At 42.7% G+C, this 24,791-nt stretch overlaps 1 pseudogene; it reads left to right on the plus strand.

The window, feature by feature from the left end:
- Positions 1-19,053: 19,053 nt before the first annotated feature.
- Positions 19,054-22,112, plus strand: LOC101565080 (annotated as a pseudogene).
- Positions 22,113-24,791: the final 2,679 nt, after the last annotated feature.

The raw sequence follows: 24,791 nt of genomic DNA on the forward strand, positions 1-24,791 counted from the left end.
CTTGAGTTCAATCCCTGGTTCCGCAAAAAACGAACAAACAAAACCCAAAACAATAGATACTGTTTAGGCAGGTGCAGGGACCAGGGTTCAATCCTCAGCATGTCATGCCAGCCCCACCCCCAGGGCACACTGAGACAGCAATTGAGACTGGGCTTGGTAGCATGCATCTATAATCCCAGCTCTAGGGAGGATTTAGTTGTAAGAGATCAATGGTATTGGGGATCTAGGATCTGAGAGGCAATGTCTGTGGACAGACTGGTTCCAAAGGGAAGTACAGTGTGTTCAGGGACAGAATTGGTGTCAGGGAAATTCCTAAAGTGTCTGACTAAGGCTAGAGGATTCATAAATAACCGAGATGCACATCTGGGTGTCCGTGTGCTCAAGGCTCTTGAATACATCTTTTATTTATTTCTGTTTACCTCTTCTATTAAGCAGAGAGAAGAGCCAAAGTATGATGGAAAGTGAGGGCTGACTACCTGTAGTTGGTTATGTGCTATGTTAAATATGGTCACACGTTCTTTGGCATTCCTCCCAATGAGGTCTAGCTACTCCTTTTGAACACAACTGGTTCTTTGTTCTGTTTGACTAATGGAATATAGTACAAATGTCACTGCTGTGGAACTTGCAATGCTGAGCCTTAAGACCACCATACTGTGAGGAAGCCCAAGGTCCTGGAGAAACACAAGTCACGTGGAAGAGAACTAAGGCATTGGAGATGTGAGCAAAGCCAGACTTGCAGCTGGGCCTAGCCACCAGCTACATACAGGCCAATGAATGACTGCAGCGGGCATGGTCTAGATCAGGAAGACCATCCATAAGGGGCCGGGGAAACAGCTCAACAAAATAAGCACTTGCCTGGTGCGCAAGGGCCTAAGTTCAATCCCCAGTTCTGCCAAAACACACACACACACACACACACACACACACACACACACAATCAGGAAGAACACCCAACTGAGCCCTGAGTTACAGAGGCACAGAGCTGTAATCTGGCTAAGTGGTTGCTGTTTTAATGTACTAAATATTGGGGCCATTTATTTTCCAGCAGTCTGTAACTACAACAGATCACCTCAATGTTCAGTGATAGAGAACCTAATAGAAATTCATCTTGATAGTGATTCAGCGACCCCCTTTAGATAATTTAGGAGTAACACCAGCTGCAGTCCAAGTGAGAAGTAGCAGAGAAGAGATTCAGATCATGAGTCAGTAGATCTGGTTCTTTAAAGGAAAGCAAGTTTCTTCTTGGTTTTCCAGTGCTCCCTGTCATGAGGGAGGCCCTAGCTTTATTAATAGAGCAGTTCACATGATTAAGCTAATGTTTCTATATTCCTCCTCCACCATTGCACCTCCCTCTCTCCGCCTCCGCAGCCACCACTACCAACAACAAAGACTCCTTGCTCGAGACTGAGTCTGCAAGTGTTGGCATAGGAATATAAAATCATCCAAATACATGGACATTTTCAAGAAAATGTATTAATCAGAAAGAAAAGAAAACATTTAGAGCCTTCATACAGCAGTCTTAACCTTGATGAACAAGTAAGTGAGAGAACACCTGTCAACCTGGCTCCATAGTGAAGTCTCTGGAATTTTCGCCTAAGTCAAGTTGTTGATGAAAGGAAAATGGGGCTTAGGTGGTGGGGCCTGGGGGAAACTGACTTTTTAGTCCCAGATGATTCCTCAATGCTTGTAACTTGAGGTGGCTCAGATTACTCAATTTAAGAAGTGTACATCATATAGCAAATAGTTATTGAGCTTCTATTATCTAACATGTTTTAGGCATTTTTGAGACACACCAGCAAGGAAAAAAGACAAAAAGCTATGTCCTCTTGAAGTGTACACAGATTCAATATGTAAATTATGTTATACTAGGAGAGGATAAACCCTACAGGAATGACAGAAAGGGAACCGGAACTGGTAATAAGGAATAGCAGCAGAGGAGAAGGTGAGTATGCCAAGGCACAGCATGGTCCTGAGGGGGAGGGATCTCGGGAGCACAAGGAACAAGATCACTGAGGCTGCTGAGAAGTGCCAAAGAGCTGGGGGGAGATCAGGGTCACAAAGTGTTTGGGTACAAGAGCCTTCAGTCACAGCCTCTGATTGCAGTGGGAGCCACCGGAGGCTCTGAGCAAAAAGTTGGCATAGTCTGGTGAGCCTTTTAACCAGAACTTTCTGGCCTCTCTTTGAGAGAAAGAATGGAGGGAGTACGGATGCTTTTGCCCATTTCCTTTGATGTGTCCACTCTGCACAGGGCTATGGCTGGAGGCTAGACAGGTCCCGGCTGACCTTCCACCTTAGTTCACAGAGTTATGACTAACATGAGGGAAGCTATGAAGGAGAAAGGGACACTGCTTGTTTCTTTCCAAGATTATTGGCAATTGCTCTCTTAGGGGCGTGGCTGGATGGCCACAAGTAACCTCATCCTGGCTGGATGTATATTTGGAGAGGGAGGTGATTGTGGACTTCTTGGACGGGAAAATCAACCAGCTACTTAATAATGGTTGAGATGAGAAGACTGAAAATACTTTTTGGATGGGAGGATTGGCAGCCAGGTCTCTCCACAGAGATGCCAGGAGGGCTTGGCAGCCAGGGTATGCAGCAGGACAAGCGCCTGTGAGAAGAGTATGTGTTCTTGGGCTTCTGTCATCCCAATGTCTCTTACCCAGGATGCGTGGAAAATCAAATGCCTACCACATCCAAAGAATGGTTTAATGAATGTTAGTTATTTGAAGAGAAAATACTGCCTGGAAGGATCTAGCCACTGAGCTGAATTCACCCAGGACACGTGTCAAGTATCCTGAGTGACACAATTACCTGGTGACTCGTCTCATTCTTCTAAACACTGGATGGTTTCCAAACAAATTCAGTTCCTCAGTGCTGTAGTTTGACCAGCCAAAACATGTTGCACTTTACATAGCTTGCAGGAGCCCTAAATAAACTTACAAATTAACAGGTGGTCTATACTATTGCAACTGACACCGCAAAATGGAACTTTATAGATTTTTTCTTTTAGAGATAAGCAACTGCTCTAAATTTCTTCCTGCTGAGCGCATAATCAACACCTGCTCTCCTCAACCTCCCAAAAGGGACAAAACTGCAGGAGCCAGCCCCAGGGTGGTGAAGGTCCAGTTTCCTTTCCACAAGAAAGAGGAGAATAAACTGAAGGTATGCAGAACCAAATGTGAAGATACGCTTCCTCCCCCCATGTTCTCTACCCTCTGTACCCTACTATAGAAGATCCTTACACATCTGGACACAGTGAAGTAGTAGTTTGAGGAAAAAAAAAAAAAGCACCTCCTTTTCCTTAGAGCTGACTTAGAATAAATTCTTTTTTAAAACCAAAATAAATGGCCTCCTTTGATTTGCTCAGCAGAAAGCAAACAAATCTGAGCTTGTCAACCTAAAGGGCTGATAACAGTTTGTCCATTGTCCCTTTTCTGTTTGTATCCACCTCTTTCTCCCTCATTTCTGCCAAAGGCTCTTGCTGTCTCTTTCACCCACACCTTGAGAACTCATACGCAGCAAGCACTGAGCTCAGCTCTAAATTGTTCAGCGCTGACTATTCAAAGCCCCTCCCCTTCCACTCTACTTGTTCTAGAAAGTAGCGGCAACTCCCCAAAACAATGGCTGCAACAGAAGACCCCAAATAAAGGGATAGATCAGACTTCAAATTGGGATCTGGGGTCTGGCTAACTGCCTATATGAAGGGTATGGTGAAAGGATGAAATAAGAAACAGAGACAAATTTAGCAATGCATGACGGGGGCTGGGAGGTCAATGTCTCAGGATGAGAAGATCAAGACACTCGGGCTAGCCCCTACTTATCAGGTATGCACAATAATTTCAGGAGTATTGAATGACTCAGAGGACAGGTGATCTTAGGATCAGTTTGGCGGACTCAGGGCAGCAGTGATCGTAAATTGATAAGGCTTTTATGCTGATATAATCTTGCCTGGAGCATCATAATATCATGGGACCATTAAGGCCTCCAGGCCCTAACCTCAATTTATAATTTGTGGTCTCCAGCAAATTGGGACTTGGAGGATAAGATAAAGAGAGGAGTCTATTTATAACAAAGGAAATAATAGTTAATAGCCCCTCCAAGTCACTCCTCATGTTTATGTAAATTTTGCTGATTAAAAAAAGTTATATAACTGGGTGTGGTGGTGCACCTGTAATCCCAGCTCTTGAGAGGCTGTATGTAAACAGGTAGATCACTACAAGTCCGATCTAGTAGTGAGACCCTGAACACCTTGTAGACCTTTCCCTAAAGTACAAAAAAAAAAAAAAGTTATGTAACAAATAACTTATTAATAAGAATGAGACACACAGTATCATTATTGCAAATTCCACTTAGCCAATTAATTCTCACAAAATGTTTTCACTGATTTTGCTAAACTCTTTGTTTTGTTTGTTTTGTCTTTTTTTCTTTTTAAAACAGGGTCTTGGTATGCACTTTAGGTTGGCCTTGAACTCACTTCGTAGCACAGGCTGGCCTTGAATTTACACCAATCCCCCTGCCTCAGACTCTAAGTGCTGGAATTACACATGTGCACCACCAGGCTGGGTAGGTTTTGCTAAACTCTTGTATCCATAGTCAACCTATGACTACAATGCACAAATGAGTGTAACTTTGACACAAATACATTGTTTGATATTTTTGAACACTGCAGAGATAAAAGTGAAGGGCTGGGGATATGGCTCAGTGGTAGAGTTCTTGCCTTGCATGCACAAGGCTCTGGGTTTGATTCCCAGGACCACCAAAAAAGAAAAAAAAAAAAAAAAAGGATAAGGACAAGAAAAACAACTGAGCATGGTGGCACAGGACTGTAATCCCAACACTCAAGAGGCTGAGACAGGAGGATCATTGCAAGATTGAGACCAGCCTGGGGGCTACAGAAATGAGCATAAGGCCAGTTCGAATTACATAGCGAGACCCTGTCTAAAAAAACCAAAAAGCGAGATAAGATGGTTGTCAGAACTTTAGTCATGGGTCAATGAATGACAACTTCTTTGCCAAATCAAGTAATTATTTCAAGTACCATAAGAATATTCTGAGGTTGTAGCTCAGTGATGCAGCACCTGCCTGGCAGGTGCAAGGTCCCGAGTTTGATTACAGGGACCCGAAAAAGACCCCCAAACAGCAAACAAAAAAAGAATATTTTCTAAAATGTTGTAGCTGATAGTGTATTAGCTAAAAACATACAATCTTATTTTTTTTTTTATTTTAATGTATTTAGTGCGGGGCCTACAGGGTTCCACTACACAGATCAGACTCATAGTGATCCTCCTGTTTTCAGCCACCCAAGTGCCAGGATTACAGGCGCGTGCCACCACGCCCAGTCTCAGTTGCCATCTCAGTGCACCCTGGGGGTGAGGCCGGCATGGCACACCAGGGATCGAACCCTGGTCCCTGCATCTGCCTGAGCAGATTAAATAAACAATTTTATTTAATCTGCATTTTTTAACATTTTCTCCATTATTGTCATTAGTTTGAACAAATGAATAAAATTAAAAACCAGGCCCTGAATTGTAACATTTGCTAATTTCTCCCACATGGCCAGTTTTCACAGAGACACACAGTAGCAAGGTATTTTGCAGTGTTTCCACTGCACAGAGGCATAGATACAAACAACTTCATGAGCATAACTAACAGTAAAGTGTAGCAAAATTGTCAGAACGCCATGAGTTTTGAGTATTTATTACCTTTGTTCTAACACACTTTAATTATACGTTAGTAGAATTTAATCATCGCTTGTACTTAACAGTCATCTTACAGCATTCCTGGAAATTGTCGACGGGGTTCTCCTGAGCTTGGCCAAGCCATCTCCCCCACCCTACCAATCCTAGCCCACAAATAATTCAATAAATGACAGTCGCCTTTCTTTTTATTAAGGAACAAAAACTAGAAACAAATTAGCGAAGGTAAGTAAAGTAATGATTGGCATGAGTCTATGGAGAAAGAGCCTTCCAGAAAGCCTTGGTAAAGCTTGCCTGCCTTTGTCTGACTGCTTTCAGCATCATTTTCTTCCCGGAATGTCAGGCCTGCTTTGCTCTGCCAGGGAGAAAAGACTCCACGCAATGACCCACATGTGTCAGTCTCCCTCCTGCGCAGGCTAAGCATGATACGCCTCCCCACGAAGCAGATAATGCTCACCCTTTGTGTCCAGCCAACGGCGTTCACCCCTGCTTGACCTCACACACTGTGTCAAGTGACACCGACAGAATGTCTCTGGCAACTCAGCCATCTCCATGCCCAGCAAGAGCTGGAAATATTTGTGATTTTTGCCACAAAGAGTATTTCTGAGGTGTCAATCGGGGAAACACTCCCTCCCTTGGAAATTCAAGACAAGACCCGTAGAAAGAAAGCTGCCAAGATGGAAATAACAGAATCCATATGTTCTCTGACAGCAGTTTGGGTCCTAAAATATACCTCCCTGTCTCTGCAAGCTGGTCTTAATGCCTCAAGACACCTCCATGCCAAAGGACCAAAGGGCTCCCAGTACCATCCTAAGGGCTTTGTAAAATGGGGCAGAACCTTTCACTTGGAAGCTCTGGCAAGGAAGTCTTCTTTGTCCCCAGGCTGGAGACAAACAGAGAAAAACAAAGAGCTCAATGAAGGCTTTTCTAGCAAGGGAAAGTATTGGCTAAGCTAGTAATCAGTTCTTACTGCTGTGGGTCTGTGCTCATGAAGCCTGTTTCGTCTCCTTTCTCAATGGCCCTGAGAAGAAGGCAAGTGTAGGAGTCCCCTCCAGGTTCTCCTCTTGGTCCAAGAAGTCAATATTTGTAATCCCAAAAATACGTTATTGGAATCCCACCAAGTTAATTCCAATCTACCACTCCCAGTGCAGCCCACAGCGAAAGTAAAGACACTAAAACATATTTATAATTATTGAGGAACCAAGGGGCCCTAAAATGGCTTTCCAGAACAAAGAGAAAGCTGGGCTAGGTGGGTGGTCTGCATTTACTTCTGTCATATGCAGTGAGAGTAATTTGCATTATGCTATTGAAATAGTATCTAATGTTTTAGGGTCTGGTGCTTCAGCTGTGATGTATAATCTTTCAAGCCCCAAGAAGTGATAGCCTCTATCTCAAGGCTCGATCCTAGCTAACAGTGTGGAGCACTGGCTCTCTGTCCTGTCTCAACCCGGCTCACATTGGAGAGCAGCAGGTGTGAGATATCAGGGAAACACACATGCCATCTTTAAAAACTACCACCAGTATCTCAGCTAGACCAATCTACATTGCTTAAGACCAATTGAAAGGATAAAGAGAAGTCCTAACCAACTCTGTATATACAAGGAAATAGGGTTAGGCTCAGCCAAAATGGAGACAATCGCTTTTCTTTCAAGGAGAGCTGCTCAGGTGGTCCTCCACAGACAAGGAGAACTGACTGCTCTGAACTTTTATACTGTCAGTCCCACCACTGTCCCTTCTTTTCTAGATCTTGCCTTCCCATTGTTTAAAAATCAAGCCACATAGTTTGTGCAATGCTATCCTGTCCCTCTAGCTATCAGGCTATCAATTTATTTTATTTTATTTTATTTTAACATTTATTTATTTGTGTGTGTGTGTGTGTGTGTGTGTGTGTGTGGCCAGCTCAGCCCACCAGGGGGCAGGGCTGGCTGGCATGTGGTGCTGGGGGATTGAACCGCGGTCCCTGTGCATTGCCAAGCTTGTTTCAAGTAGGTGCTTTAGACCACTGAGCCATCTCTCTAGCCCCCAGGCTATCAATTTAGAAACCACTATCCCAATTTAGACTAATAAATCCTACTCCCTCAGAAATTTTGACTTCAGGCTTTGGAAGAGAGATAGATTTCTTTCTAGGACTTTAAACTTCCACATACAAAACTTTGGTCCAACTGATGGTGGTATGCGCCCCTTTGTAGCCTAAGCCAGAGATAGAACCAGTCATTGCAAGAGAGGAAGACACAGGGAGAAGCAGAAGTGACCCATGGCAAGAAATCAGGACTATTTTCAAGTCCATGGTTCTGTTGCGGTCCTGAGCCCAGATATACAACTCTCTGTAGGTACGCAGCATTTTTACAAGGATTTTAAAATCCTAAAGAAAGGATGAAGAGCTGGCTTGTCCAGAAAATTCTGAAGTGGAAGATATCTACCTAAGTTCTCTGTTTCCTTCTCTCTTTCCTGATTTCCAACCTTATTGATTAGTTTATCCTGGTGTGAAACCTAATATAAATGGGTCATCTACATAATACTCTTATGAATCTTTTTTCATTCAACACATATTTGTAAGATTCATCTGTTTTCCATGTAGCACTAGTTCACTCTTTGTCACTACCCTCTAATATTCCTTTCTACCTCCCCTGCATTTTCTTTTCTCTTCTTCTTCTTCTTCTTCTTCTTCTTCTTCTTCTTCTTCTTCTTCTTCTTCTTCTTTCTTCTTCTTTTTTTTTTTTTTTTTTTTTCCAGAACCAGAGATTGAACTCAGGCCCTTGTGCTTACCAGGCAAGCGCTTATTCTACTGAGCCATCTCCCTGGCCCCTCTTTTTTTTTTTTTTTTTTGTATTTTGGGGAAGGGTCTACAGGGTGTTCAGGGTCTCACTACTAGATCAGACTTTTAGTGATCCACCTGTTTATAGCCTCCCAAGAGCCGAGATTACAGGCGTGTGCCACCACATCCTGTCCCAATTGCCATCTCAGTGCGCCCCAGAGGTGGGGCCAGCACAGCAGGTCGGGGGATCAAACCCCCAGTCCCTGCACCTGCTTACAGGCACTTTAATCTGCTGAACTATTTGGCAGGCCCTGATACCTGTAATTTCTGGAGAAAAAGATTCTTATAATGTATGCAAAGAAGTAATTTGAAAATTCCTCAATTTCCCATTAACAATAGTATACATATAGACTATTGTATGAATTGGAATTTAGGCTGACTGAGTTAAACAAACTGGCTTGTTTGTTTTGGCTTTGGTTTTTGAGACAAGGTCTCACTAAGTAACCCAGGTTGGCCTTAAACTCAGAGATCTTCCTGCCTCAGCCTCCTAAATTCTGGGGTTACAAGTATGTGCACCATGCTCAGTTATTAACAGCAGAATCTTATCTCTGATACACACACACACACATACACACACACAATTATTGTTCTCTGTCTCTGTCTCTCTGTCTTTGTCTCTCTCAAATTGACATAAGTGTGTGTGTGTGTGTGTGTGTATGTGTGTGTGTGTGTGTATTTGGACAACCAGCAATCAAACTCAGGACCTTGCTCTTGCCAGGCAGATGCTTGTGCCACTGAGTTATATCCCTGCCCCTCAAATTGACATAAGTAAGACATGTTAAGAACTTGGTTCTAGTCTGCCTGGATAGGACATCATTTCTTCCTCCTAGGTCATGACTGCACATACGAAGTGTCCAGTATCACTTTTTTCCTCAGGAATTGTCCCTCACTTATTCACTCCCATAACAGTGAGAGCGGGGGAGACCTGGGAGATGTCTCAGTAGAATAAGTCCTTCCACAACGGTGAGAGCCATGTCTTCATTTATGTCACTTCATGGCCACACTTTATTGGCTCACTTCTATGAAACTGGCGGCCTAAAGAAAAATGCTAGATTCATGTTTGCCAAAGGTGATTCAGGCCAGGTAGGGTGAGGAAAGCAGAGTGCACAGTCATTGATAACCTATCTCATTTTGGAGAGATGAAAACTATTCCAAGATTAGAATGTGGCAACGGTTGCGCAACTCCAGCTATCCTAAAAGCCACTGAGCACTAACTACACTTTAAAGGGGTAAATTTTATGATTATACGAGTTTTATTTCAATAAAGCTATTGTAAAGAACAAAACTCAGCCTTGTATTAAGGATTCATAATAAAAGGTCTGACTAGTGTTTTAAAAAGAAACTATGCCATCAAAGAAGATTGGAGACGCACACTCAGCACTGCAGAATGAGGCTAAGTGTGCTTGCACCACGCTTTGAAGATAAAAATCATTAAATATTTATGGTCAAGGCTCTGTGTGTAATTCATCTCGAGACAATAGACGAAGATGGTTGCAGAGCTCGGGGTCATGCTGCAGTGCATGTAGACAGCGCAGAGCTCCTCTTAGGATAAACAGAAGCAAGGTCTTAACACAGCTGGAATGCAGACGGGAGAGGACCAGCTCAGAGCCCTGGGGCACACGTAGTTGCTACAAAATATACCAAAACCCAGACAAACAGAAGACAGAAAGACATTATTTTTTAGCGACCTGACTTTGTCAGGCTCATTTTCTTTTGATCCCTCCCCCTCAAGTTACAGGGAATGGTCATAAGGGTTTCAATTAATTAGTTATTCATTACAATTGATAGTTAATCATTGTACAAAGAAAGTTTTGAGGTGCACTGTAATCTTGCAGTACATGTGAGTGTTGTATAACGGTCCACTCAAAATATTTCAAGTATTCACCACCTCAAACCGTATCATTTCTTTTGATAAGAATCTTAGGGCTGGTGAGATAGCTCAGCAAACTAAGCGCCTGCTTAGTTAAGCTCAGGGACCAAGTTCGATCCCTTGCACCACGTACTGCGCAGGCCCCACCCCCAGGCACCGTGAGCCAGCTACCAAGAGCGGGTGTGGTGGCGCACAGCTGTAATCCCAGCACTGGGGAGGCTGAAAACAGGAGGATTACTATGAGTCCAAGCTGCAGAATGAGACCTTGTATCAAATACATTAAAAAAATATATATTGAAAATCTCTTTCAGCTATTATGATATATAGATTGTATATTGTAATAATACTCTAAAACTATTTTTCCTGTATAACTGTCATTGTACCTGCTAACTAATCTCTTATCTTTTCCTTTCTAGTACCCTTTATCAGTGCTAATTTTGTTAATCAGTGGCTACCAAAGAATAAGGCAAAATTTGCCAAAAACATTGGTACACCCAGAAATTCCCCCCACTCACCTTTGTAAATTAAGCAAGTGACTCAGCAGATGTAAAGAAAATTTCTAGTTGATAATTTTGTAACATCTTAGCTAATGATACCTACTTTTCCTTTTAAAAACACAGCTTGGCCAAGCAAAATTAAAAACAGTGTGTGTGTACTGCTTTAAGCACTTGTCTGTCTTTCAGATTTAGAATCTTTCTTTTTAGAAGCCAATGAATAAACTCTAAAGCAATTTTGCAACTTCCAAGTCCTTCTTTGCTTTTCTCCACAAGATGCATAAACACACGCAGCAACATCTCTGCAAGAGTTAGAAATGCTTGGAATCTTGGAATGCAAATGTGCTGGTCTGGTTCTTCCTTTCTTGAACATTCTTTCATTTCTTTTGGTTTCAGTGACACAGACACTTACTTTGACTGTTTGGGAAACTCAAACAGAATCAAAAATTGACTGCAGAAGACATATGTCAACATTATTATAGGGTACAAGTTACTTTGAAATATGAGTCCAAATTTGTCGTTCTCTTTTGGTAGAAGTATCTACCAACTGGTGTAGCTTCATCTAAAAGGATTATATCCAGCTCCTGACTTTGGGCAGTACCATGTGACATGAGCAAAGGTTTGAAATATGCTTGTAGGGGGCTGGGGAGATAGCTCAGCAGAATAAGCACTTGCCTGGAAAGTGCAAGGGTCTGAGTTCAATCCCCAGTTCTGCCAAACAAAAAAAAAAAGAAAGAGAGAGAGAGAGAGAGAGTTGAAATATTCTTGTAAGGCTAAGACACTATGTTGTGTTTTGATAATTCACCATCAAAAAGATATACTTGAGGTAGCTGCTGCCTGTTTGGCCAAGGCCACAGAATAAAAGCTGTGGAGCTGACTTGAATCCAGTCCATAGCCTACTGTCTGGAACAGCACACTCACCCACTAAGTGGTCACTGACCCACAAGACCATGAATGCAGAATAAAAGATTACTGTTTTAATTCACTGAGTTGTGGAGTGATGTGTTGCTTGGCATCCTTGTGGCGATAGCTCACCAATGCATGCAGCTTCCTTCCCCAGCAGCACTTCCGCTGTATGAAAAGCACTGGATCCAACAGGGGGCTTGATAGGAGTAAATGTCCCTGTTGCCTACTCGGTCTCCTCCATTTGATGGAATCTGTCTGAAGTGCGCCCAGACACAGAACAAATGAATGTAGTCCAGCACGATTTTCTCCATTTATTTACATGTCAACTCCAGCAGTTCAAGTGAGCATCGAAGCATTTGGTGAAAGATCCTAAACCCTAGGGGGGTTTTTTGTTTGTTTGTTTTTCATTTGAACAGTGCTGAACTCCTATCTAGAACACACTGCTCAAAACTCTGAGGGTTAAACACAGTTGTATATGCAAAGTTGTGTCTGAGTAGTCTCCCTTGGGGAGAGTCCTGACTGTTTGGGAAGATATTTAAGATAGGAATGCCTGCTTAAGCAGACGCAGGGGCCGGGGGTTCAATCCCCAGCCTGCCGCGAGGGCCCCTTCTCTGGGGCCTGCTGAGATGCAAATGAGACTGGGTGTGGTGGCACGCACCTGTAATCCCAGCACTTGGGGGGCTGAAACACAGGAGGATCACTCAGCGTCCAATCTGTGTAGTGAGACCCTATACTAAATACATTTATAAGAAAGATAGAAACAGGAAGGAGGCTAATACATAGCAACAGGACCACAATGGCAGCAGAGAAATGAGAAAAGTCAAATAATTCTGTTCCAGTTAGTGCTTGTATTGTCTGATCCATTCTGCACACCTTTATCCAGTAATCTGAACAATTACATTGAAGATAACAATATGCAGTATGGTAACCATTGTTAATTTCCTAACATCTTATTTTTAAATTCTGTATCTTTTTTGTTGTTGTTGTTTAAAAAAAAAAAAAATGACCAGCAAGATAGCTCAGCAGACTAAACGCCTACTTAGGCAAGCACAGGGACCTGAGTTCAATCCCCAGCACCACATGCTGTGCTGGCACCAGCCCTGGGCATGCTGAGCCAGCCACTGAGACTGGGCGTGGTGGTGTGTGACTGTAATGCCAGTGTGGGGAGGCTGACAACAAGAGGATCACTATGAGTCCAAGCTGCGCAGTGAGACCCTGTATTAAATACATTAAAAAAGGGGGGGGGCCGGGGAGATGGCTCAGTGGAATAAGCACTTCCCTGGCAAGCGCAAGGCCCGAGTTCAATCCCCGGTTCCACCAAAAAAAAAAAAAAAAAAAGAATCCTGTTCCAAATGGGTAGGGGGGTAGAGAGGGAGCCCACTTATCAGAAGTTAGAGGGCAGAAACAAATGGGACTTGAGTAGGGAACAATGGAATCCACCTGGGTAAGAATTCAGAAGCAAGGAGAAGTGGGGTCATCATGAGTGACAGAAGGTAGTCTGCAGAATTCCAGAACAGATGGGACTACCCCCAGGACTGAGAATTTTAAGTCTTAGAGGCAGGATGGGGATAGCCATTTAAACTATAGCAAAACTGTAAAACAAACAGGCCACGTATCCCATTCAGAGTCAATAATAAATATGCCCTTCTTTTCCCTAATATTTCTCCCTTTATGGTTTTCTTGATACTAGAGATCTCCTTTTTTGTTTTTTAACTTTTAAAGGACATTTTCTGGGTCTTAAACCTTCTACTTCTGCTAGTCATCTGTGTTACTCTGGCCCATTTATGGAATGACTCACAGTGTAATGATACAGTGTTGGTGGCAGACAGGGAGGCTGTTTGGGGCCTTTGAGGCTCCCATTGGTGACTCACCATGGAGACCTTTAGGATGTTGGAGCAAGGCTCTGCCATTATCCATAGATGTGGACTCTCCCTTTGAAAACCAACTCCTGGCCTGCTACTGTGCCTTAGTGGAAACTACAAGCTTGGTTATACGTTAGAGTTTGTATATAGATGTCACCCTAAAGCCATATGCAGTCATTGAGGCTTTTTGTTGTTGTTTTGAGTTGGCTGATTCTAGAGTATGTGATTGATTTGTGTTTTAATGCTGGGATTAAGGGTCCTGGGTTAAGGGTGGTTGATCGCCAGATCAGCCCACTGAATGGATTGGCACCACCACTTAATCCAGCTAGACTGGATACAATATAAGGGGCAGAAATAAGTCTTGTGTCCCTTCTTTTGTTTCTTGCTTTTGCTGTCTTCCATTGCCATGAACTGCTGTCCCCCTGCCATGTGCCACTCTGCCCTGGAGCCAACCGATTATGGACTGAAACCTCAACACACTGAGTTCAATAAACCTTTCCTCTCTTAACTTGTGGATGTTGGGTATTTTATCTCGGCAGCAAGAAAAGTAGCTAAGACACCATGGGACACCAGGTTACCATGCAACTGAGCTGCCCATCATGAAATGGTACTGTCCAACCCACCAAGTCATAAAGTTAAATATGCATAGCAACAGTTCACGAAATGGACATAGTGAATACATGATCAACTCTGAGCAGTTCTAAAAAGCACAAGTAACTTACATGAAGAAGTTGTGCTATTCCCAAAGTTTCTGCCATATTGCTTTCTGACCACCATCACGCACTCATGCCTCATGGGGGCATATCATGTGATCAGTTAAAAGAGAAAGAGAGGACTGGGACCTGGTTTACAGATGGCTGTGAATAGTATGCAGGCACCACCTCAAAGTGGACACCCACAGCATTTCCAGGACTTCTCTGTTGGACAGTGGGGAAGGGAAGTCTTCACAGTAAGCACAAATTCAGATAGTCCTCCTGGTTGTACATTTTAATTGGAAGAAAAAAATCAGATGTGCAACCATATACTGATTTATGAGCAGTAATCAGTGCTCTCACCAGATGGTCAGGGACTTGGAAGGAACATGACTAGAAAATTAATGATTCACTACTCAGGATAAGGTACGTGACTAGATCTCCCCATATAGGGAAAGAACATAAAGATATTTGCATTCTGTGTGAATGCTCACCAACAAGTGATCTCAGCAGAAGAAGACTTAAATAATCAAATGGACAGGATGACCCATTCTGTGGACAGTAGTCAACAGTTTTTTCCAGCCACCCCTGTTATTACCCAATGGGCTCAAGAACCAAGTAGCCACGCTGGCAGTGCTGCAGTAAACAGAAACACCAAAATGACACCCAGGATTTGGAGGGAATTTATTTATGTCAATGGGCACTGACCAGGAATCAATCCTCATAAAAAATGTTAGGTCTCAAAGGCTCAGGGAAGGAGGCTTTTACGGGGTTTGCAAGCAAGAAGCAAAGTATTTGGCTGCTTTTGATTGGTTCTTACAATGTGCATCCGAGTGGCCAGGCATGCCTCTCAGTGTCCAGCCGTTTCTAAGAAACAGAAGTAAGAGAAACTGTAACAGGAACTGCTACCAGGGCAACTAACAGAAATTGATGTTTGCTAGCAAGGGGGATGGCACTTGCTGCTACAGAAGAGATAAAGGATCACACGGGCTCAGTAACACAGACTTCCACTTGCCAAGGCTGATCTGGCTATTGCCACCGCTGAATGCCCAATATGTCAGCAGCTGAGACCAACACGGAGTCTCTAGTACCGCATGATCCCCTGGCATGATCAACTTGCAACCTGGTGGCACACTGATTAAATTGGACTGCTTCTATCATGGAAAGGGCAGCACTTTGTCCTCACTGGCATGGGCACTGAATCTGGGTATAGATTTGCCTTCTCTGCATGTAATGCTTTCACCAAAACTGCCATCCATGGACTTCTAGAATGCCTTATCCACATCATGGTATTCCACATGACATTGCTTTTGAACAAGGAACACATTTCACAGCCAAAGAAGTGAGACAACAGGGCCATGCTCATGAAATTCACAGGCCTTACCATGTTTCTAATCATCCAGAAGCAGCTAAGTATCAACGCCTTGCAGGGCTGGGGCAAGGTTCTATAGAAGCTGTATGTGCTTAGAATCAGCATTCACTACAGGGTACTCTTTGTCTCATGGCCAAGACCAACAGATTTAGGAATCAAGGAGAGAAAGTGAGCACAGTGCCACTCTTGATTAACTCCTAGTGACCCACTAGTACAGTGTGTTGCTTCTTGTCCCCAACCTATTCTCTGCTGGCTCAGAAGTCATAGTACCAGAGTAGGGAAGGCTTATAGCAAGAAGCATGACACAGATTGTTTTCAACTGGAAGCTAAAACTTACTTCTGGTCATTTTGGGCTCCTCATGTCTCTGCGTAAACAAGCTAAAAAGGGAGTCACAGTTTTGGTGGGGGTGCTTGATCTAGACTACCAAGAGGTAAACTGGACTGTTACAGCCACAGTGGAGGTAAGGAAAAATATATTTGGAGTTCAGGAGATCCCTTAGGATGCCTCCTAATATTATCATACCCCATTATGAAGGTCAATGGTAACTAGCTCAAGCAGGAAGATAAAAAGCCCAGAACCTTCAGGAATAAAGTATGGGTCACCATGCCAGGTGAAGAACCAAGACCTGTTGGGATGCTTGTTGAGGACCAAGGGAATTTTTTTAAAAAATGAACAGTGGGAGATAGTTATAAATACCAGCTACTACCACATGACTAGTTATAGAAATGAGGATTATAATTGTCTTTTTTTTTTTATTTGAGAGAGAGAGAGAGAGAGAGAGAGAGAGAGAGAGAGAGAGAGAGTGGTGTGTGTGTGTGTGTGTGGCCAGCTCAGCCCACCAGGGGGCGCGGCTGGCTGGCATGTGGTGCTGGGGGATTGAACCGCGGTCCCTGATGCTTTGCCAAGCTTGTTCTAAGTAGGTGCTTTAGACCACTGAGCCATCTCTCCAGCCCCTATAATTGTCTTAAGTATTTATTTCCTATTTTGTTAATATGCTTGTGCATATATACACATATATTAAGCAGATTTCTCTTTCTTTCTTTCTTTCTTTCTTTCTTTCTTTCTTTCTTTCTTTCTTTCTTTCTATATATTTAGTACCGGGTCTCACTACACAGCTCAGACTTATAGTGATCCTCCTGTTTCCAGCCTCCCCAGCACTGGGATTACAGGCATGCGCCACCACACTCAGTCCTACTGGCTGGCTCTGTGCACCAGAGGGCAGGGCCAGGGCATTGTGTGGTGCTGGGGATCGAACCCAGGTCCCTGTACTTGCCTAGGCAGGTGCTTAGTCTACTGAGCTACCTTGCTGGCCCTGGTATCTTTATTTTCTTTCTTTGTAACAGAATGCTCATAGATTTAGTATCATTTCTTACATACTGATCAATTTATATTATAATGTTGAAGTTATGAAATGTTAGGAGAATAATAAGCATCGCCCAAAGAAAAACACTGCCTTTTATTCTTGGGAGGAAATTATCATATTTCTGGCTCTTTGCAGGGTGGTTGTATCATGTTAAGTGTGGTTACGAACTTGCTGTTGTACTTAGATTATGGTTTAAGGAAATTGTCCGACTGTCAAGCTGACAAAGGGTAGATTGTGGTAGTTAATAATTGTCAATTTGAATGAACTATGAAATGACCACCAGATTAATGAAACGCAATCTTGGGGGGGGGGGTGGATGACTGACATTGATGTCTGAATCTGAGACAAGCAGGCAACCCCAGATGTGGGTGGCATCAACCAAGAGGCTCATGGCCTGGGCAGAATAAAAAGAGAAAGAGAAAGACTGGCTCCCTGTTTGCTTCTTCAGAGGAGCTCCGGCCTTTGCTAGCACCTGTGCACACCCATCTCTGGTTCCTCTGGGCTTCCTGCTCGAATTCTTCAGCCGTCTACTGCAGGCACCAGCTTTCTGACATCCACTCATGCTGGACTCTGCAGTGCACCGTAGGCCTTCAACTGCCAACTGGCTCCTCCAGGCCTCCACACCCAGAAGGTCATTTTACATTCTTTTTATTTATTTATTTTATTATATTATTATTATTATTTTTTATTTATTTATTTTTTTTTGTGGAAGTGGGGATTGAACTCAAGTCCTTGTGCTTGCTTCTTCCACTGAGCCATTTCCCCAGCCCTTACATTCTTTCTAAAAAAAATTTAACATAATTTTTTATTTTTACGTTTTAAAATTTATTTATTTATGTATTTGGTATAGTGTCTCACTACATAGCTCAGACTTGTAGTGATCCTCCTGTCTCAGCCTCCCCAGCACTGGGATTATAGGCACGCACCACCATGCCCAGTATCAGTGGCCAGCATGGCACAGCCGGGTTTCCAGGGCCAACGTGGCACTGGGTACAAGGGACTGAACCTGGGTCCTTGTGCTTGCCAGGCAGGTGTTTAGTCCACTGAGCTATCTCCCCAGCTCCCATTTTGCATTCTTCTACCTCTGACTCTGAAGGTGGCCATTTGTGAGTCTATGATATAAATCCTTTATACATCATTTATATTATATTATAAAGTACAGTACGGTATCATATAGTATAGTTTAGCATAGTATAGTATGTATACCTGTTCCTCTAGTGTGCCCTCACTCATACATCACCCATTTGCACCAAATCTTCAGCCAGCCATCCTCTTACTTCTGCCAATTCAGAGTGCTACTGTGTGTCACTGAGTGAAAGACTGTGAAAAGCAGAATATCAGCCTGTTAATAAAAAATATTTTTAAAAAACAAAAATTTATAACCTTTTGAGATTAAATGGACCAAATAATAGCCTGAAAATTTGTGAATTGGTCTTTTTCCCAGCAAGCATGAATAGGAGGAAATTTCTGTGGAGGCCCACCTGAGCGGCTCTCCTTGAAAGAAGAGCGACTATCTCCATTTTGACTGAGCCTGACCCTATTTCCTATGTACAGAGCTGGCTAGGACTTCCGTTTATCAATTGGCCTTAGGTAAATTTAGGCCACCCACCTAGCCCAGCTCACAATGATCACCTACTTCCCACAATTCTCAGTCAATCCTCCTCAAGCCCCTCCCCGACTGAATAAAAACCAGGTGAGGCCCTGGGTCACCCTCTTGGTTCCGGGAAGCCATCTTTGGGGCTGAACTTAGAGTCCTTTGACTCCCCAGTGATTGAAAATATAATTCAGTGTCTTTATTTTCACTGTGGGCTGCATTGTAAGTGGTAGATTGGGATCAACTTGATGGGATTCCAATAACATAACTTCAGGATTATAAATATTGGCTTCTAGGACTGAGACGAGGTCCAGGAAGTGACTCCTACAAATTTAGTGGTAGGACAAGCTTTCCTGATTGACCAAGATCATCTCCCCAGGTGGGAGGCATGAAGGAGGCTCATATATCCAATGAAGAACGAATCTGGTCAAGTGACAGAGGACAGTCAACTCCTAGAAGCCTCAGGAAGGCCAAAACGAAGAAACACCCGTATTTCCAAGTGGCAAAGATGACAGGAAGAAGTTCCCAGCCCAAAGAGCTGCCTAAAGACTCTGTCAAATGTAGGAATGTCAGAGTTGATGGGCTACAAACTTTGAACTGTAATAAAAATTATTTCTTTGTGGGTCAAGGAGATAGTTCAATGATGTAAGTGCCTGCCCAGCACGCACAATGTCCTGAGTTCGTTCCCTCGTTCCCAAAATATCAAATGAAATAAAATAAAAAATTAAAAAATATTCTCACTTATTTTACACTTAAAATCTTCATTGAATTTAATTATCTCAATAATGCTTCAAATCTGTGGTTATCATCTCCATTTTGGAGACAACGCAAATTCAGAAGGGCAAAGCAGGTTGCCCCAAATCACTGAGCAGGAAAACATCACAGTCAAAATCCAAAGCAAGTCAGCTTTCTTTCCATGTCCTCACTCCTAATACCCAGAACTCAGATGAAATTGCATTTGGAAGTAGGATCATTATAGACATAATTGATAACGCTGTAACCGGATTTTGGAGAACTGAGGTTTCCTTCTAGAGCTGGTTTGCAGGGTCTTTCCATCTCAAACAAAGAACTGAGTGAAACAAGCAAAAAAAGTGGTGAAGTTTCACGTTTACTTGAGGTAGAAAAATTAGAAGTGAAGGGTAAAAGAGAAGCTGGCTCTGCAGAGCAAGCTTGGGCCGAGTTAAAGAGAAGAAACAAAGTAAAACAAAACGAAAGTACATCCTTGGGGGACACAGGATGGGCTATCACGAGGTAACCCATGATAGTGACCTCTGCATGGGGTGTATGTCCTGCCATTCATCCCAGTTGCAGGACCCCAAGAGAAGTCCACACATGGGGTCGTGAGAATTATTTGCTGCACGTGTTCTAGGATTTTGTAATGAACAGGTCCTACTTACTCCCCCGTCCAGGGAGTTTGCCGTGCCATACCTTCCCAAGACTAACCTCGACTTTGGTGGATCTAACAGGACTGATGTCCATTACAAAGGGGAATTCAGATACACATGCATTCAAGGAGAATGTCATGGGAATATGATGGCAAAAATGTGGGTCATGCGTCTATAAATCAGGGAATGCTGTAGGTTGTCAACAAACCACCAGAACCGAGGAGAGAACATGGAACCGATTCTTTCTCTATTTTTTTTTTTTTTTTTCTTCATTTTAGGGAAGGGTTTACATGGGTGTTTAAGGTCTCAATACTAGATAGGACTCATAGTGATTCTCCTGTTTAAAACCTCCCAAGTGCTGGGATTACAGAGGTGCGCCACCACGCCCAGTCTCAATCTCTGTATCAGCACACCCTGGGGACAGAGCCAGCATTCCAGACCCGGGGATTGAACCCGCAGCCCCTGTCGATTCTTTCTCTTAACTGACAGAAGAAACCAACTCTGTTGATACTTTGATCTCAGACAATAAACTCCTGTTTCTTAATAAGCTCAGTTTATAGTACTTTGCCATCACAGCCCTAGCAAACTAAGAGTCGCTATCCCCAACTGCACACCAAAGACTACAAACACCAATGGGGGAAGGCATCTGCATACACTTGCTAGTGCACACACCTGGTGTCACCGGCAGGGACTCACCACTCATGTCGTTGGGCCACCTAGTACATGCTCTCTTTCCTGTTTCTGAAGGGCAATCTGCCAACCCAGGGGATGTGCGGCTGTGTCTGCTCTGAGGCCAGTCATCGTGTCCACCGCCCAGGTCCCCACTGTGGCTATTTTCCTTCATGGACTGGGAGACAGTCATACCTTGGCTTGGTTCGTGAACAGAAGAAGCATCCAGCAAAATGTTGCTTCCCTTTGCAAACACCGCATCAGGTAATGAACATGAATACAACCATTTTCCCCTGAATCATAGAACAGATTAAGTTCTTAAATCAAGGTACCCCTACCCACACTGGACATGGATGGGCAGAAGCCTTTTCAAATATCAGAAGATCACATATCTAATATATTTGCCCACAGGTGCCAGTTATGCCTGTAACATTAAATATGAACATGGCTATGCCTTCTTGGTTTGATATTGCAAGGATAGATGGAACCCCTTAGGAAGGATCAGAAAAGGGAGAGAGGCCCCTTTAGTGTTTAGGAGAAAAATAGCTTCTGCAGTGCTCTGAAAATGTGAACAGCTGACAGTTTGCAGTCTTACCTTTGTAACGTTGTCCAACCTAATTATTGCAAAGTGTACCCAAGTTCCTCTATTAGCCCATGAGAACTGAACCTAGTAACAAGCCACTCTATTGGATGGGGCTACCCCAGATGGAGGAACCACCTCTCAACCCTACAAAAACAGGACAGCTGCCCACACTCAGGAGTTACTCAGCTGTGGGGTTCCTGCCTCACGGGAGGCTCCAAGTGGCTTTGTGTCTAATAAACGTTACTCTCACATTGCACTGTCCTCTGCCTCCTCTTCTCTTTCCATACCAGGGAGAAGGACAAGCCCAGGAAATGTGCTGGTGACCCCAGACCCACCTAGGGATGCGATAATATCATTGAGCTTCTGCCAGATTCTCAAGGAGAAGCTGAAATCAAACATAAAGAGCTTTAATTGATCAGGACGTGAAGAATGGCATTCTTTCTAGCAGAATTATTTTGGGAGGATTTTCTCAGGGAGGAGCTTTATGTTTATACACAGCTCTTACCACACAGCGGAAACTGGCAGGTGTCATTTCTTTCAATCGTTGGCTTCCACTTCAGGGCCATTTCCACAGGGTGCTCTCAGGATATTAATCAAGACAATTCTATTTCTAGTGCCATAGAGATTCTGACCCATTAGTTCCCCTAATGTTTGGTTCCCATACTGCTGAAAAACTGCAATCATCAGTAAATCTAAGCAATGTGACCTCCAAGACCTATCAAGGCATGACATAGTTTATTTCATTAGGAAATAATGAATATCAAGCTATTCATTGATAAACTCCTACTTCAAATTGATCGACAGCACTGATGGGTCTTATGGAGAAGTACACCAGCAGCATTGTAGTGGAGTATAAACTTCTTCCTATGCCCAGTCTTAAAACTCCTAATGTTTGCAATGTTAAAATGTTTTTCAGGGCTGGCGAGATAGCTCAGAAGACTAAGCACCTACTGTGACAAGTGCAGGCACCAGGGTTTGACCCCTGGTCCCACGTGCCACAACAGCCCCACCCCCAGGGCACATAGAACCATCAACCACCAAGTCCAGGAATGGTGACGCACACCTATAATCCCATTGCTTAGGAGGCTGAAAACAGGAGGATCACTATGAGTCCAAGCTGCATAGTGAGACCCTGCACCAAATATATAAATGGAAAAAAAATTAAATGTTTTCCAAATGCACATCAATGATATATAATGAACATTTCCTTTTGGAAAACTTAGGAATCTTTTAAGTATCTACATATGTATTCAGATAATGTGATCCAGCATATACTATAGTATTAAAATAGGTGAGGCATCCAGGTTCTTTCCCCCCAGCATAATTCAATAAAATAATAAGATGCTACAACCAGATTTTTTATGACATTATCTGAAAATTACCAGTATGCTTAGTGAAAATTTGTTTAGGTAAACTGAGCAGTTAAAGATCTATGATTTATGCATGCTACAATTTAATCTATGAATTTATTCCAAAATTGCTTAGTCACCATGCAGTATCTGTATTTTTATTTATATATTCATTATACATAAATGACTGTAATACAGAGAATTATTTGTTTTGGGGGTTTTTTTTTGAGACAGTGTTTCACTATTTAGTTCAGGCTGCCTTAAACTCACTTTGTAGCCCACGCTGGCCTCAAACTTGCACCGATCTTCCTGCCTCTGCCTCCTGAGTGCTAGGATTACAGGAATGTGCCACCAACCTGGCCTATATTATTCTTAAAATAATAAGGTTAATGTTTTTGTCAATAAAGAGTAACATTACTCTCTTCATTAAATGGCTGTTTTATTTTGGAAACCAGGGTTTATTTTTCCTTGATATTATTTCTATTTAATATTTTCGCCTCTCAAGAAAAAAAGTTTTCTTTCATGATTATCCTTTATAGGGGCTGGAGAGATGGCTCAGTGGTCTAAAGCACCTACTTGGAACAAGCTTGGCAAAAGCATCAGGGACCGCAGTTCAATCCCCCAGCACCACATGCCAGCCAGCCCTGCCCCCTGGTGGGCTGAGCTGGCCTCTCTCTCTCTCTCTCTCTCTCTCTCTCTCAAATAAATAAATAAAATAAATAAACATGATTATCCTTTATAGCAGACCAGACATACTGTCTGCCTGTCGTGGATAGCTACTGTCAATACATGCTGTAACTGACCTTCTGAATCATAGATATATTGTATTTAAAATTTATATCAGTTTAAAAATCAAAATTACTCAAACTTCTTATATTATTTATTTCAAGTAATTGTCTTTAGTCTGAATTTAGATAGTTATTTAAAATCTTCAATTTGGTAATAATAAAATCTGTTGTTATTTTTCTGGAAGTAGTTGAAAGAATAATTAGATCCTATTCTGACATGTACAGAAATATTAAAGACTGATACTAAAAACTAATTTCTAAAGTTACTGAATATTGAGTCTCCTTTACCCAGTAAGTTTATTTTTTGTACAAATCTTTGAAACCAACTACTGTAAAAAGTGAACTATCCTTGACCAAAAATTGCTTCATTTTTATCTGCCAACGGTCTTACTTGTTTTTTTGTTTGTTTGTTTGTTTGTTTGTTTGTTTTTTGTGCAGGGTCTCACTACACAGCCCACATTACTAGTGATCCTCCTGATTTCTGCCTCCCAAGTGCTGGGATTACAGGCGAGCGCCACCACGCCCGGACTCCATCGCTGGCTCAGCGCACTGGGGGGTGGGGCCGGCGTGGCATGTGGAGTCAGGGATCAAACCCTGTCCCCTGCGCTTACCTAAGCAAGTGCTTAGTCTGCTGAGCTATACCGCTGGCCCTAATTATAAGTAATTTACTTATAATTTTTTTTTAAATTTTATTTATTTGTGTGTGTGTGTGTGTGTGTGTGTGTGTGTGTGTGTGGTCAGCTCAGCCCACCAGGGGGCGGGGCTGGCTGGCATGTGGTGCTGGGGGATTGAACCGCGGTCCCTGTGCTTTTAGTTTGTTCTAAGTAGGTGCTTTAGACCACTGAGCCATCTCACCAGCCCTTTACTTATAATTTTAACTTTGAATTATTTTTGAAAATTAGTCCTTTATACAAATATAAGAATATAAGAATAATACTCACTTGATTTTCAATAAAGTTGCCAGATTAATAGCAAAAATTATTTAAAAACAAATTTATGGGTAATAATTGTTAGTCAAGGCATCATAAATATGGTGTAGTTGCCATACAGTTTAAAATGTAGCAAAACTGGGCTGGAGAGATAGCTCGCATCTAAGTGCCTGCCTGGCAAGCTTAAGGACCTGGGTTCAATCCTCAGTACTGCATGTCAGTAGTGGCCACCAAAACTGGGTGTGGTGGTGCGTGCCTGTAATCCCAGTGCTGGGGAGGCTGAGACAGGAGGATCACTATGAGTCTTAGCTGCACAGCGAGACTTTGTACCAAACAAACAAACAAATAAAAGATTTTTTAAAAATAATATGTAGCAAAACTGTATGCTTGATATTTCTGAATTGTGTTAATTTTTGCTGGATT

This window comes from Octodon degus, unplaced genomic scaffold, assembly GCF_000260255.1.
Source record: "Octodon degus isolate 3935 unplaced genomic scaffold, OctDeg1.0 scaffold00043, whole genome shotgun sequence".
NCBI classification, from domain to species: Eukaryota; Metazoa; Chordata; class Mammalia; order Rodentia; family Octodontidae; genus Octodon; species Octodon degus.